This window comes from Aquila chrysaetos, chromosome 5 (assembly GCF_900496995.4).
Source record: "Aquila chrysaetos chrysaetos chromosome 5, bAquChr1.4, whole genome shotgun sequence".
NCBI lineage: Eukaryota > Metazoa > Chordata > Aves > Accipitriformes > Accipitridae > Aquila > Aquila chrysaetos.
Genome location: NC_044008.1, coordinates 8,699,582 through 8,716,711, shown reverse-complemented (window position 1 = coordinate 8,716,711; position 17,130 = coordinate 8,699,582). Strand labels below are relative to the sequence as shown.

The following is a 17,130-nucleotide window of genomic DNA, read 5'->3' as shown; positions in this document are numbered from 1 at the left end:
AGAAAAGTGAAGTGTCTTGCTCAAGACATCAGGGCCAATGACAGAATCAGGAATGGAGCCTGGAGCACTCACACATCCCATCTTCAAACCATCCTTTATGTTACATTGCTTCCCAATTTCGTGTCCTAACTGGCCTACTCGTACTCAGTCCTTCCAAGCACTCTTGAGAGTTAGCTCCCATGTCATTTCGTAGCGCCCAGCCTGGTGAAGGAAATGCTCCTAACTCTTGTTATGTTTTCCCAAAAACTGAACGCACAGACCTGAAATTTTGGACCACTTCTTGAAATTGGCACTGCAGGCCCCCTATGCCTCCATCACCCACCCCGAGCATGCACAAGCGCTGCCCCGTGGTGGCCCAACACGCCAGACACACAAGTGCAACCGCACCAGGAGACTTCTCTCCAGGGGCCACAGGCCAGATGACAAAGAGCCAGGAGAGGAGGTTTATAGCTGAATATCTTTGCCCAAGGGAAAGCAGGCCAAAGAACACAAAATGTCGGCAGAGGGCATGTTGCCCTTGATTGAGTGGAGAAGGGCCCCCGCTGGCTGGAAACCCAGAATTAACAACAACAACAACAAGAAAATTAGTAAGGCTTGCCAGCTGGGGAGAGACATCTGGCTAGTGATCAGAGGGGCCTGTGAGTCAATTAATCCATCTCCGAGCTGGATTAGCACATTGAAACATGCTTCCCTTCACTGCTGCAGAGGGACCTGTTGAATGAGCTGTAAAGATGAATGGAACTAAAGAAATTTCATTTAGATGAAGAAAAATGGCTCTGAAGTAGTGGGTGGGTGGTTTTTACATGCCTTATGTGCTGAAAGGATTAAGCACAACTCAGAGAATATAGGGCATGAAGCAGCCATTTGGATACAAAAGCTCTTGAATTTAAGATCTGATGGATTTAAAATTTGTATCTAGATATCTGCCTATTTATTTCTCGTGCTTATAGCATACCCAGGACAAAAGATACTGCAAACACAGATTAGGGTAAATAACTCTTTCAGTCCATTCTCCCCCAGCTGTGTTATATCAAGTTACTGTGTGTGTCTGCACAGAAGCTATTCCTGGGCTCTTTTGCTATTATATGGAATGGCAGGACTGTTGCTCAAGGACATCATCATGCATTTAGCTCTGGAGAGATTGAGACTCGGTCTCCACCTTCTCTGTCATTGCAGATCAATGGGACATGGTCTCCTTAGATACTTCTCAGATCATCAGAGATATGATTTGAAGGGACCTCTTTGGTCACTGAGTTCAGTTCCTGCTGTCATGCGCCATCAGGTCATACATTCCCTTCTATGGATTTCTTAAGCTCTGTCTTCAATTTTGATTTTTTGGCTTTTATTCCTGCTGTTGGAAGGCTTTTCCAAAACTTCATTCCTCTGCTGCTTAGAAACTTCTTTATAATTTCCAATGTCCATTTATTCAGGACCAGGTTATCATCATTTGTTCTTGTGCCAGAAATGTCTTTTAGTCTCCTCCCTCCTGAGTACTCAGCCCCCTGAAGTGTCTATGGATAGCTGTCAAAAACTTCAGCCTTCCTTCTACTCAGCTAAATAAGTGAAGCCACATTGCTCTCCTCCCTTAAAACAGGCTCACCCATCCCCTGGTTATTGTAGTAGTCCTTTTCTGCACCTATTCCTATTTCCGTTATTATTTTCACAATAATACATGGATTATACACAAGTTTTAAATGGTATCCTGTGCAATGGCACCAACACTACCTTGCATCTACAGAAAATATCCTTTCTGTCTATACCCTGGAAGTTGCATTCACTGCTTGTGTGTGTGTCTCCTCTGCTGTTTTCGGCAAAGGAGCTTTCAGCTTTAGGAAAGTATGAGGAATTCCTGTTAGCACCTGGAGGCTTATACTGGAGACCTCTTAGGAAAAGACACACAAGTTTTCTCATCCACAAGAGGATGTCCGGGAACAATCTTGATGCAGCTATTAGCAAAGCAAATTCAGTACTAGGATGCATCAGACAAGATTTCTCTAGCAGAAGTAGTGAGGACTGTCTTTGTGTATTACTATTAAGCTAAACAGTGCCAGTGAAAACTCCTAGACAATATAATCTGATTGCCCACACTGAGAAATTGCTTGAATGATCTCTGGCATAGTTCTGACCTGAGTCACGGAGTTCTTTTGGGACATGATAGTGTCCCAAATACTTCCTAGACATAGCTTGGGACTTAGCACATAGTGGGGACCGTTCACCATATACATTTTCAATGTGGGCACCCTGTTTTAGAGGCTGAGAGAGGTTAGCTGTATGGGGGTGCACCACTGTGGGCCTAATGATCTCATTGCCTGAGAATGGTCCCACGTAAATTTAATTTATGAGACTAGACATACCTATTGACACTAGTGTCTAGCATCCTCATCTGAACTGTGCACAGTTCTGATCATCTGTATTCATGACAGAGGAGCTCGAAGGTTGCAGCTACAGCTCTTAAACAGTGACACACACCAGAATATGATCATCCATATCACTTAATTGCTAACACAGTCTCTGGCCCTTGAGTTTTGACCAAGATAACTCTCCCAAGACAACTCCTGGGAAGAGGCTGGAGACTGTCTGTCTCAGCCCCAGTAGAGTTCACAACAGACTCCTGGGATGTGACCATCCAGTTCTGGAGTGCCAGACATTTTAGCTGTAAGGGTACAGCACAGCTGTGCCAGATGGTATCCAGGCTAGAGTGGTCCATGTCCCATCCTATTTGCTAAGATAATTGCAGCAAAACTGGATCAGATGTAGTGAAGGGCTATTTGGGTGATCAAGAGAATGCAGAATTAACTCTATGAGAGCAGCTAAAACAGATTTTCAATGCTTTTGAAAAATCCCCTTTATACTCAAAGAGACTTTTATATACAGAAACTGTCCACAGCTCCTGGGAATTTGGACCTCAATTCCTTTAACTGGAGCATCCCAAATGATTTCAGCTGTCACATGTCATGTCTGAGAGACAGTGAGCTTTGACACAATATGTACCTTCAAACGGATGCAGCACTTCTCTGGGAGGCAATGACAATTGCTGAGCATGATTTCCTTCCCAATAAATATGAAAACTCCACAGGAAGCAGTCAAAAGAAATTTACTCTCCTTTAAGACATTTCATATGAATCCCCTTCTTTCCTCTGTCCCTCTACTATCTGTCTCCTCTCTCAAGGAAAGTGCCAAAGTGGATAAAGTCAGGGCTTATCCTTCTGGAAAACAAAGGAGCCTAGAGCAATGAAAGCCCAAAACCATGAACATCTGTACGTAACTAGGGTTGTATCAGGTTTGCAGATATCTAGTCCTTTTACTACTGAGTCACTCAGTGTTCACTGCCAGCTATTGGCTGTTATCCAACACAGACAGTCCCAGAGATAAAGAGGGAAGGACTCCCTCTCGGCATGCGTATAAAACCTGCTGCAGTGAGCGTTCTGCCTTGTTAGGACTCCTAGTTATACTTACACAATGCTTAAACTACAATATTTGTCACAAATCCAGGTATCTATCTCATCTGAGGAACCAGGGAGGGGATGAGAAGCACTTATCTGCCATTTTCTTTAAGCGCAAAGGAAAGACTCAAACCTGAGCGCCAGTGTGGGACGTGTTCAAACCAGAGGTTCAACAACGCAAATCCTTCTTTGTCTGGGGACCACCATGAGTTCCTCCTCCTCTGATGGTGTCTGAGACAAAGCAAGTGAAGTACAGGCAAGCTTTTTGGTGAGGAGAGAATACACGCAGAGAAGGATAAATGCCATGGACTACACGGATGCAGGAGCACCTCCCTCCACTTCCCTACAGCTCCGAGGAAGGCATCTCAGGACTAACCCAGCCGGCACCTTGTCCCTCCCCACCAGCTGCAGGCATCCCCTGCTCAGTATGCCACCAGTCTGGCTTCTCTTCCAGGGGTCTGGAGTTTTGCTCTGTGCCTGTGCAGTGATGCATTGAACACTGTGAATTGAGAGCCATTGGCTTAGGACTTTTGTTACAGGTGCTTCTCAAACACATTTATCCACTCATTTCCTCTCCCGCAACCCCAACTAACAGCCAAATGCTGCTACAGTTTTGAGATATCTATATACTCCTCGATTCATGCATTTCACAGTCGTGTTCTAAGCAATGTATCTTCTAAAACCTTTTGATCCATAAATCAAAAAGTAATCCAATGAAACAAGTGAACATAAATAGGTATGTATGCTTGAAAATAAGAATCTTAACATGAAACACAGGGTGATATAATAGAAGAAAATCTGAATTTAGGGACTTTATAAATATACCCAAACTTACTTTCACAGGCCATCAGTGTGATGAAAGGACTCCAACTTCTCTCATACCACCAGTGGGGAATATGGGACTTACAGGGATGGAGTAATGTGTCTACAGTCACACCTGACACAGAACTGTGAATTCAGTTGAGATTTCCTGATCATCAGCTCATAAGTTAATCATGATGAGAGAAAAGAGTCAATTAGGACAGCTCTAGGAGCATGAAATAGCTCTAAGTCTCCCTTTATAGCCATTAAGCCATGTTCCTTCAGTATGGCACAGCAAAAGACGCAGGGAAAGGACCAAGGAAAGACAAGTCTGGTCAAAATGATTGTCACACATCTAATCTCTGTCAACTGTAAACTTATAGGTGTTTGCTGCCAGCAAACACAAGCTACCAGCAGTGGCCATCTCAGAAACAAGCAGTCCCTCATTCAAGAAGGAAAAGCAAATAGGTGTTTTAAAACTACCTGCCAACTGCCCTGACCTTATACTTGTGTATAAGGGAGCCTGTGTATTATAAAAAGAAAGTGTTCTTTAAAGAGAGATTATTAGCTTGTTTAAGAGCATGTCCAACAGAAACTCTGGGAATAATAAGGAAGTGTTTAAAGCAGATTGCCTGCCTCATTCAGATGTGTCAAGGAGCTGATCCAAAGACACCCAGGAACTTTAAAAGGCACTGGAGCAGGCCCATCAGTTTCTAGTACTAATAGAAGCCGAGCTGTTAGCACTTTTGCATGACATCCTGTAAGAAAAAGCACTGGCATTTGGCTTACTCAGGAGAGATTTCACCATCTGTTATTGTAGAGATCCAATAATGATACAAAAAACAAATAAGCGAAAAGCCCTAACACTCTGTCACCATTTCAAATTTAGTGAGGTCTTAAAATATTCCTGCACAGGTAGAGGATTTTGCTGGAGGAGAATCAACACAGCAACGGGCTCAATTACATCCGAGTTTCCTGTGTAAGATCTGTCAAGCAACTCTTATCATCACCGTCTGTAAGTGAGTGTGAGTAATGGGTTTTATTTAAATTCATGTGGTATTTACTACCTACACCCAGACAGATAATGGACAGATAGCAGAACAATGATCAGCAAGTGGCTACCACTTAATTCTTGTTTTATTCTGCAGCTTGCCTGTCTTCATCTGTCTTCCCTTCTGAAGAAGTAAGCGCGCTCCTTCTGTCTCAGATGGAAATGCAATGGCCTATTATGAATTCATTGCAAGTTTTCCATTTTCCATCCAAAATCATGACAGTGATAAAAAATAAAATCCCACAGTATTTGTTTCCAAAATCATTCAGCTCCATGCATATACGTTTAGCTTTCTGCAATTGGATTTCTCATCCCCCAAAAGACACAGTCAACAACTGAACTTTCTAAGTAGCAAATATAACATTTAAGGAGTCTATTTGCCTTACCAAAAACAATAGGTACTAAGTATGGTGGTAAAGGCAGTGCATCCTAAGAGATACTGAAATAATCTGTTGACTTGCTGCAGTTCTATTGATTTCAGAAACACAAAGAGAATATGCTGAACAGGAGGAAAAAGAACATTAAGTAGGATCACGTGAATGCGGTAGTAAAACATCCTACATACTCTCATCAGTGTCAGCTTCCTGCAGGAAGAAAATATGTGTTCAGCCCTGAAAACTACCTCCTTTCAATACGAGTATTGGTACGCATTCATTTGCTATAGCTATCTGAATTCCTTTGGGTTTAGTGAAGCTGTCAAAACCTTGCAAGTGCGAATGCTGTTGTGTAAGTAAAATTAATGACTCCTTTTCTGCTTCCCATATTTTAAAGCTTTAAATGAGTCTTATTGCTGGGGGAAAGGGGAGGAGGAGCAGAGGGGCTGTCAAAATAGAATTGTAAATCTTTCGGTGCTTAAAATCTTAGACCTGATTGACCTCATGACAATGCTTCAGACCGGCATTTATCTTGGTGTTGTAAAGCAAGCAAACTATCTTTACCCAGGCATGAATCCCACTTCGCAATCTGTTGTAACTAACTAGGGTATGAGGCTCAAGTGGAATGCTCCAGTCAAGCAAGTAAACATCAAAAAACAAACAAAAGCATTTGTATTTGTGGAAGTATTAAATGTATTTATAGTATGACCTTTGAGTGTGTGTAAGTGTTGGAGTAAGGGCACAGTAATGTGAACATAGAAATAAGCCAATTATTAAATAAAATTGAAATATATGAATAATTAATATCATTAATAACTCCTGCTTGCCAGAACGGTGTGTGCTGACGTTTTAGTTGATGCTTGTCATGATATGGGGTCACAGACTAATGGTTGTTTGGGGAGAGGGCTTCCTCGGTGTCGGGATCCCCCAGCACATTGTGGGCTGCACCCTGAGCTGTAGGCTGGCTATTTTCAGTACAGTCAGGAGGACTTCCCAGCACCATCCTTCTTCTGGCTGCAAGATGAAGGCTGGCTTCAGAAAGCAGTGTCAGCCTGCCAAGTACCACTGCCTACGTGCTGTCCATCTATGCCAGTTGCTCTGTCCCAAGGTAATTTAGATTCAAATCAATAGAGGTTATTGACACCCTCATATTTCAGCTGGCCACGCTACGCTCCCCCACGGTCATTAGAAAGGCTCTCCAGAACGCACTTTGGAGCAGGAGCCAGACCCAGGTGCTCTGAAAATCCCATGGGATTTTTCTAAGGAACTTGCGTGTGCCCAGAAAGAAGAGGGAGCCCTGAGAAGATGGCTAGCTTATGACTTTTTCTCTACATGCTAGCAGCAAAGATGACCCCATATGCCTTATTTAATTTTTCTTCCTTCAATCCATTTAGAGGATGCAGGTGATGTAATTCTCTGGAGAGTACCTCCTCTTCTGCCAGAGTGTGTGCTCCTAGTTCTTGCTCAACCTACCAATACACCCTCTCATAACCACGAAAAAAAAATCTTTCCCTGTAAGATATGTCACAACATTGAAGTTTGGTCTGAGGCATGTCGCCAGCTGAATGAAATCTGGCTGAAGCCTGGAGAAGATGGGATTAATGTTGCTATCCAATGGGGCCAAATTTCTCCTGCCACCAGAGGCATACCTAATTTACCTCCATGCAAGGAAGAACAGAGTGTACTCACTGACGAGACTACCATTCACTGGAGGAGTGTATAGCACATTACAAACATTAATTCTTAGGACGCAACCACAAGGTCAGAAAGTATTATTATCCCCATTTTATATAGGCACAAAGAGGTGAGCCAAAGACAGAGATGAGACTGGAACCAAGTTTCAGTGCACTGTTTTACTTACTAGACTGGAGCCCTTCCAACAAATGGAAGGGGATTTTGTATATTATATTGTGAGCCCAAAGCCAATAAAAAAATTCCTATGAGTTTTAATGAGTTGACTGCAGGAAATAAAGGGTGTACCTGAGTTTTCCTAAGAGATTTGGGGAAGTGAGTCTTTAAATTAGATATTGTCCTAAAGTCAAAAAATGCTGAAGGACACCTTCATAGAAAATGTCAGGATTTTCTCTTTCCCTCCTCTTGGTTCTGCTACTGGCTATGCAGTCACTTCCCCATTGAAATTCATCACCTTTCTGGAAAAATAGCTTTGTAAAGGGTTAGTGGCATGGCCACAGTGTTCTAATTTAAGTGAGGCAGTATTTGTAAAGAGAAATGAGAATTCAGTTAATGTGTTTGAGGAGAAACAAATAAGCTTAGGATAATGAAGACCTGAAAAAGAATTTTTGTACCCTAACTGGTGTCTACTTTTTGCAGCGTATCAGTGTTATAACAGGAACCACTTCTTCCTGTGTACAGACTGGGCTGTACTGAAGGCAATACCCCACTGCCTCTAGCTTCTTGTTCTCTTCATTGCTCTTAGAGACTGATCATCTCTGAGAGTTAGATCCTAGCACTGGAAAAGAAGTGAGCTTTTCATCTTCTACCATTGATTCATGCCATAATTCATTTTCTTCACAGCTTCTCATTGGTAGAACACAGGGATGGCATTTATCCCCAGTCATAAAGGGATTTGCATGTGGTGGAGAAGTACAAAATATTCTTGTTTATTAGTTCAGCTAGTGAAAAGGAGAGAGCTGTTCACAACTCCATGAAAAAATATTTCTGAGTGTAAGGGTTATGTGTTCAAAACGGAGAAGTAACCAAAGGAAAATGAGGTGTGTTACTGGTTTACTTCCCTGTTGCCTCGCTGAGCCATCCGGGATACTAACAGTCCCTGAGTGAAGGTCATGCCATTGCTTTAGACTCACAATATGCGCTGAAACACAGCTAATGCTCTCCTGTAATTGTTTCCTGAATGTTGAAAGCAGCCAGAAAGCCCACATGCAGGCATGCATATATATGCTCATTGCTACTCTTAGGCTGATGGAAATTTTATAAATTGCTTGCCCTGTTTGGAACTGTATTGCTTCCAACCAAATATCAGCACATTGATTTAAGCAGCAGATCTAGGAGTTTAAAATGGGTTCTCTGAAACAGCAGGCTTAACAGCTGAAAGCATCAAACCTCTGAGCCTCCATGCTGGCCAACTGATGAGTTTTCAATTTCTTCTCCATGGCTCCTGAGATGCAATAACAAATTCATAAGTTAGTCCTGTTGACTTTTAAGTATCAATGGAGAAAGTTTACACCTTCTATCAGAAATGAAAATAATCAGTTGGTGTACTTATATGGACCTCTAATAGACATGTTAACATGGCCCACAAGCTCATTTTGCAGATCGATTTGTTCCTTTACTAAATATGTTTACAATGAGGACCTACCCACACTTGCAGCAGTCACTCAGGGGCACCAGCATGCATCTGGCAAAATTAATTAGTTCATTTGCATGTGTCAGGTTAAACTGCTGTCCCAGACAGTGAATGCACGTGTGTCCATATACCTGAAGACAAGATCCAGCTCTACATCACATGCAGATATCTATTAAAGCTCTCTGGCTTTCTTACTACACCTATTCAAATTCAATATACTTTGTACTAGATCCATCACATCAGAAAGGGAAGGAGGGAGGAATTTAATTTTTCCACTTGAAAAATTATGGATCTTTGTATTACATTTCTATGCCTTCCCACATTACACTCATATTTAATTTAAGATCTTAAGTGGTTCTAAGTAAGGTCCTAAGATTCAGTTTAAGTACAAAATATTCTTTCAGGGTGAATGAATAATTCTGAATAGCTGGAACAAGAGAACAAAAAGGTTTTAATGTTAACAATGGTCCATCCAGATCCATCAACGAGATAATCATGATGACACAAATGGACTCTTTTTCACCAGTACTTAATTTGGCCATTGCCTGGCACAGTGTTTTATTCCACATGATTACAGTCTTAGCTCAAAACAGTCTGTTGGTACATGAGAGCTCATAGTTCAAGTCTATAATGCTCCTGACTCAATGAACCAGTGGAGCCAGTCAAAGGTCTCATGTTGACTCCAATGGATGTTGATTCAGCAACTGACACAAATTCTTGAATTCAGCTTGAAAAACATACACGTTTTCTCTCTGTGTAAGAGACCCTTTCAGTGGTGCCTGTTGCTAAACTTGTCAAAGACTTGCCATCATGTGTCTCTCGAGCCCTAGCTGAATGGAAATGTAGGGTGTGGTCTGTTTGAGGTTCACTTTAAGGTGAGCTGAGAGTGTGCTGAGGGTGAGAAAGTTTCAGCCAGGAATTGTGCAAGAGGTACAAATGGAGATGGAAGGACTGTTGCTTTGCCATTTAAAAAAATCTAGCAAGCTTTTCTTCAGAAAGCAATTGCTCATGCTTTGAAGCAGGACACTGAGAGTGAGCTCAGGAGTCATTTGGTGGAGACTTTTATTAAACCTCTGAGCATATCCTGAAGCTGGGCTGCTACCAGACCTTCAACATAATCACCGCTTATACATACTCAGGAAAACCATCTTAAGAGACCAGTAGCTGAAGCCTTTAAAGAGTCTGCCCTCGCTGAAAACACTTGAGCCTCTCAGTGCTTCTGATGCCACCCAGAATAATCCCTCAAAGCAGAGAAAGAGGCTGCATTGCTTCACTCTGCTTGGGACCAGCTTATCTATGCAAAGAATGACAAAATCACAGAAGCAAAACCAGAATTTTACTGCAATTGCTGTTCTCAGCAGCCAGCCATAGTAGGGCTGATCACCAGAAGAGTCTCTTCTCCATCTCCAGCACAGTCAGGTAGAATGAAAAAAAAACCACATGCCACTGAAATGCTAAGGGCGTCCAAAACGTCTTGCAGTGTAAAAATAACTTGGGAGAAAGGGGCTGCTAACATGAAGAGGGGGAAGGTTTGGAAGAGGAACACAAGGAGATTGCAACTTGGAACAAGGAGTGGGATACATTTGAGAGCTGCTGAGGGACTGAGCTGAACAGTAGTCAGTGAAGGGAAGAGTCCACAGACTGAAGAAACAGAACTTCTAGCATTTGCAGTCCTATCATAAAAAGCAAACTTCCTACATGCAAGCATTTTAACTATAGAGTACCAAGTTAACTCACCACATTCATGCTGGACTAACTGGGGCATGCTGTAAAGATAATAAGAGCATTTATCTGTCATGAATGCAAGCTTATAGACTGATATGTCATTTGATCTCTATGACTGTATTATGGATTTGCCATTAACTTTCAACTTTAGCCATGCTGACAGAATCAAAAAACATATTTATTACACTTGGTGGGTTTTAATCGACTTTGCATTTTCCTGTGAGTAGTGTTGGTACACAGATAATCTGCAAAAGACACTAACAATCTTCCAGTTTATTCTGGTTTATTCATATTTTTCCAAAAAACAAGCCTAAGAGCATATCATAGATGTATTCCCCTGTAAAAGCTTTACATAAGATTTGAAGGAAAATAAGCTAGCATTAGCCACAGAAAAGAGAACGATGCAGTGCAAAAAATTTATCCTCTGGGCTTGATGAAGGAAACAGCTCGAAGCCAGAAAATCAATGATTCCAGAATGAAACTGAAACATTACCCATAGAGAAAATGGATTTGCAAACTGTGTGCTCTTCCTATTTCATATGGTATTGCTCCTCCTTCACAGAGCAGGGCTTTTTGGTACTAAGGCACATGGGAGTATGATAGTAATGTGGCAGAGGGACTGGTCTTTAGCTATACCAAAAGCTAAGAGTGCATGAAGGGGAATCCATCTTATCTGGACATCTTTGTTGTAGATGTCTGCATGTGAGCTGACTTAATGTGGATTTCATCAATATAGTCAATAGAGTGTAGGGTGTGATTCAGCCTAAAACAGATGCCTCCGTTTGGTAAAATGAATTGCATGCCAATCTCTTTTGGCTACACTGACCTCATTGACTAAATGGGGAGTCTGAAGAGTTCACTCGATGCAGAAAACTCCATTGTCTGGTTCCACAGGCCCTCTTCGCTGCCAGTGGAGAGAAACAGATATGGTTGGGTGCAATTTATTTCATCCTCTCCCGATGTCTAAAATATATTAGAGGAATCACATCCTATAATTGACTAATTCCAGAAGTAAAACTGTGCTATTGGCTTACATAACAATAGGAGAGGTTTAAATGTTAGAGGCTGGGACATCTCAAGGATAATCGAATGCTCATAGCATGCTCTGGTCTTTTGAAGGCTGGTTTCCTAAGGAAATAGGGCTTATGCAATGACATTAACTGTCAATTCCAATAAAGTTTGAATGTCAGCCAGTTTCAACAAAATTGTACAAAATACAGGCCTCAAAGACATTAATTTGTTACAGGTTCGCTTTTGAGGAAAGGAAGGTGGCTGAGTAAAGGAATGGAGAACAAGATTAAAATCCCACTGAAAAAAAAAGGCTGAAGAGTGAGCTCAGCCACAATAGCAGACACTGGAGAATCCTCCCTGGAGAAAAAGTCACAGGAAAATAGAGTTTCAGTAAGCTCACTTGCTTGGATAGGCTATATCACTGTTGTAACCTATCTTGCATCAGCTGGAAACCACCAGACGATGTATCTGCTTTGGAAAAAATAAAGTGCCCTGGCTTTATACAACGTCAGAAAGAAAACACACAAGCTGAGACTCAGGTGTCATCTGGGGATAGCCTGGGTTTGAGTGAAATCAGTGGACGTTCAGCTCTAAATTCAGTAAACCCCAATTTCACGCCTTGCAGCCTTGTTTTAGAGAGGAAAGCTGCAGGTAGGGCACACTGAAAGCATTCAGTAGCTTATCCAAGCCAGTGAGACATCCTTAAGTCAGGATGACTGACTATGTCTAATACCTGTTACCTCTGCATGAGAGACCTTCACAGTGCAGATGAAGGTGTCTCTTCTGCAGCCTACTGGGATGTACGGAAAACATGCAGCCTGTGATAAAGCACATGTAGGCTGTTACTCAAGTATTGTCTTCATTTCATATTGAAGAGATGCCATAGAATTTACCATTTTAAATATTGTCACCTACTTTCACAGGACTCCACCATTCTGCATGTATGTTTTTCACTCCTGTGTGTAATAGGAAAAGGCAAAGGATTTTTGTCACACTGATTTTGCCTTTTTGAGAAAAAGTGTACCAGCACCCTCTGTGGCCAGGCAGCTGGGACTGAGCTCTGAAGGGAGGGTATTTCACTACATGTTGCTAAATTTAGTGTGATGGTCCTAAAAGAGCATAAGGCCATTTAATTTAAACCCCTGTGAACTGCAGTTCTTTTCTCCTGCAAACGTCATGTAGCTTAAAGGTCTAGGATTTTGTCAAAGCTACCATTCTGCCCTAGAAAATGAATTTTAAAACTTCCCCTGAATTCCTTCCCATTTATGGGCTCGTTCTCCTTCCGCAATTCCCCTCTGCCCAGGTGCTACCAGTGGAACACCCAGAATTTGGCCCCAGGCTCAGCAATGGTCTGACCTGCTACTGAGCTACTGCTGGAACAGACACTTCCAGGTCTGCCGTTTGCTTCCTGATCTCTCTCCTTGCCAGAAGACACCTCCGCAGTTCAAGACATGCGATGTAGGGTCCTTTTCCTCTTAGAGCCGTGGGGCTGGCACAGGGGCAACACCACAGCCCAAGCCTCCTCACGCCCATTTGCTCCTCACACATCTGCACGATGGGAAGAACAGCTGATCTGCAGAGATCGCTCTTCTCCGTCATCTTCCTGCCCCGTGAAACAACCTATGGATATAGGAGAATATGTCCTTGAGGGGAATGCAGCCTAGATCACAATTTGGCATGTACAATTCCTAACCTACTTTCTTTGCATGCACCTGGTCTTGTGGTTTCTCAGCTCACATTTTTCAATCAGCATTCATCAGAAGAATTTGGGGCAATTACCACAGAATATCATTCATTGCACTCCCACTGTTGTGTGGACAGTTCTGCTAGCGTTCCTGTGGTCAGTAGAAATGTTGGCAGACGTGGAGCTTCCCCCCAATCAAAGCCAGAAAGTGCAAGCAAAGCAATGAAATCCTCACCTCTGGTTCAGTTTTTTTAACAAATATAAGCAGTGACTCTTGGCTGGTTCCTGAATTCTTTAATGGGATTATTATTCATTCATGCTGGCCTCAGTGAAATTTAGGATATAAGTATTAATCTTAAATTGCAATGAGAATTGTAATAACAAGAAAGTTTGTTATTACAAGGCACACAGACCACAGAAAGAATATTCAGCCCTGGCCCTCCCAAAATAAATCAGATCTAACTCTTCCTGGAGTGAGAGAGGAGTACATCCCTAATGTGGACTGTACCTTCCAGGAAATAATAAACCTCTATACAAACAGCCATGCAAACAGTTTTAACTCTTCCTTGACTAAAACTCTCTGTCTGGCTCCAGTGAGGGAAGAAAGGAGCACAGTTAGGAGTTAAATTCAACCTGCTTAGCTTGAGGCTTCTGATTGAGGCAGTGAAGTTAGGGTTGTTTTCCCACTGAGCTCCTGCTTTCCACAGTAGAGGCAGCACCTGCAGAAAGTATTTCATCCCACCCAGGACAGGATTTGCCTTTTGGAGGTTCCTATCTCCATCTGTCCATTGTAAAGGAAACCAGACTAAGAAACCTCACTTTAGATGTTTAAAATTAGATATGAACATTTGTCTTTAGTGGACGACTTTGGAAGTTGTCTTCTTTCTCCTAATTTTCAGTCAGGCATATTACCTTTCCACTATAAGAATGAGACAACATCAGACAAAGCTGGAAGGAGGCAGGATCAAACAGGGAGGTGCATTTTTACCATGGAAAAAAAAAAAAGGTGTTTTTCCTAGCTAAGCTCCAGAACCCCATTTCAAAACTCCGAATGTCATTTGGTGGATGCTAACAGTTTCATGGGTTCAAAGGGAAAATGCACAAGTTTGTAGAAGATAAATCTATTGCTGGTTAATAAATTCAAAGAAATCACATCCAGCACAGGAAGCCCCTGAGCTGTAAATTGTTGGAGATTGGGAGTGTGTTCATGGGAAATAACACAATGCACTTTTCCAATTTTTGCTCATTTTCATAGGCACCAGCTTTAACAACTGCCAAGAGGAGGATGTAGGGAAGGTGGACTGCTGGCCTCATGCAGTACAGCTGTCCACAATCCCTTTACAAATTAAGGTCCAGATTCTCTCTGCTAGTGCGCTTGTGTCTTCCCAGTGAAGTCAATAAAGAGACAACAGTTTCCACAAACAACGAAGCAAGTCTTAATTCAGTAAAGTCTCACAGCCCTGTGCTTTGTAAACAGTGACCATAAGGTATAGAGAACTTAAATTGCTGTCCCACATCTTGCAGCAGTCCACAGGGCTAGAGCAAACCTGCAGTGTAGCCTATGCCCGGAGTAAATTCACAGCCTGCCTTTCCCAGGCAGGGAATTCCTTGGGAAGACCTGTGGTCTTCAAGCTTACTAGTCCAGGGTGGATTTCTCCCCCATGAACTTTTCCAGTGACCCTGAGTCTATGCAGACATTTAGCATCCATACTGGCCAACCACAAGCGTTCAGCAGCTGTTGAGCAGCTCAGCAGTATCTTGGCAGAAGAATACCCTGCCTTCATCAGTTCTGAGCATGCAACCTACTGCCTACCCATGTGCTCCCTCCCTCCTGTAGCAGAGGAGGCAGTGAATGGTCACCACCCACACCCTGCCTATGTCCACCATGAAAATAAGATTATCAACAGAACAGCTCTTGCCAGGCAGCAATGAATAGTTCACATCTGCATGCCTGCCTTCTTGTCATTCTAGTTTTTACCCTAGATTAGGAAACCACCTCACTGATTTCCTCTTAGAAGCAGGTTTACTCTATTCATCCCCAGACTGCATCTTCTCATAGCATTAACAGGATCCAAAACATATATAACCTCCACCTTCCCAAGAGTAAATCCACTCCTGGGATGCCTAGCTGCAAACGGAGCCTTTTTTTCTGTCCACAAGTCCCCACTCTTCCAGCCTGTTCCAGGTCCTGGTAGGTTTCGCATCCTTGTGCACTAGTTGTCTGAATGGAGTTTGGGAAAGGATTTCCCAAGGACTTTTATGAAGAAGGAGCTTGGTTGCCGATATGTCTCCCTTTGAATAGTTTTTACCAATTAGTGTGCTTCATCCAAAGAGTGAAGAATGGACAGGGACACCTTCATCTTGCCTTATATAAGATGTGGCCATATGCAAGAACAGACGACAAAGTTCATACAGGTTTAGAAAGACATGAATCTCCTAAATTCACTACGAATTCTTGAGATTATTCATGTTGGTCCTTCCTCTACTCTATCATCATATCTGAGATTTGGCACCACGGAGCGACTCCTCGCAAGGAGAAGTGTCAGAGACATGCGGTGTGCTTTGTCCTACAACTCAGACAGGCCCTTCATCTGCTGCCAGGCATGCTGATGCAGAACACTAGTACCGTTCAAGAGACTCTAAATAGGTCCTGTGTCTTTCCCTGTCTTCATTAGCAAGGAATTCCCCCCACACTATCAGACCATGAAGTATTTTGGCAGAGGTATTGAGGACCGCACTGGGCGGGCTGCAAATTCAGTTCTGTGGCTGATCAGATGGTTTAAATGCCATTTACTGTAAGCACAGAGAAGAATAAAGACAAAGCCAGCATTAGAGAAAGCTGTTTCCTGTGCCACGCTGAGCACAAGGTGCCAGACCACAGGTGGCAAGGTCCCTAGGGTGTCCTGAAGAAATCAGCGACTGGAGCCACAGCGGGCCGTCAAACCGTGGCTTTACGCAGAATGCTGTTGCATCTCTTCTTTCATAATTTGTGCTAAGTGCCTCTCTAAATTTTGAGCTAAGCAGTTGTTGCCATAGCGATGGCCATTTAGAGCAAGAGAAGGCAGCGAGCGTGTTGGGGATGTGAGGTTCTGGCTCTTCACATAAAAATATATATGCATGTAGGTACACTGCTGTGGAGCTGCATGAAAGAAGACAAGAAAACAGCTTACAACAGAGCTGAGGGATGGACAGAGGACAGGGCAAAGCAGCGGCTTGCTGCGGGTCGGAGGTGTTTGTTCCAGGATGCACCTTCACCTGCAAATAGCTGGGTCCAAGATACAAATGAGCCTGAGTGGTGACTGACTTATATTTGGTTTCATACCATTGTATTTGGTTTCATACCAGAACAACTCACTCCTCTGGTCAGTATGAGGCATGTTTGTTCCTGCCTTTGTGGGATACATCTTTGCAGAAACAGGAAAAATTGGCTTTCAAGGGTTTATTTTTACTAAAAAAAACCCCTTAGAGCTAGCTCTTTAGCAGGAAATGCTTTTCAGCAATCTACTCCCAGTGTTTATACTAGTTTGTTTGCCAGGGCACAGGCTGCCAAAAAGTCAATAAATAGTGCACGTATTGTATTACTTCATTTTAGGTCCTCTTCCAAGATTTTGATACACTCCTAGCACTAGCATTTCTGGTGGTCATAGCAAGACAGAGTCAGAACTCCTGGGTTTTATTCCTCACTTTATGCCACTTCTCTGTGGGGTGAGAAAATT

At 42.7% G+C, this 17,130-nt stretch overlaps 1 protein-coding gene across 5 annotated transcripts in view; it reads left to right on the top strand.

Annotated features, from left to right (window-relative positions):
- GRM3 (glutamate metabotropic receptor 3) overlaps window positions 1-17,130 on the top strand; it is a 107,077-nt gene that overhangs the window by 33,372 nt on the left and 56,575 nt on the right. For 2 of the 5 annotated variants that reach the window (XM_030015559.1, XM_030015561.2), the window contains exon 2: window positions 5,160-5,269. The exons of 2 other annotated variants lie outside the window; for them this stretch is intronic. The gene's annotated coding sequence lies outside the window, so the exon portion shown is untranslated. The remainder of the gene's footprint in view (window positions 1-5,159; window positions 5,270-17,130) is intronic. One more of the 5 variants, XM_030015560.1, reaches the window with a different exon arrangement.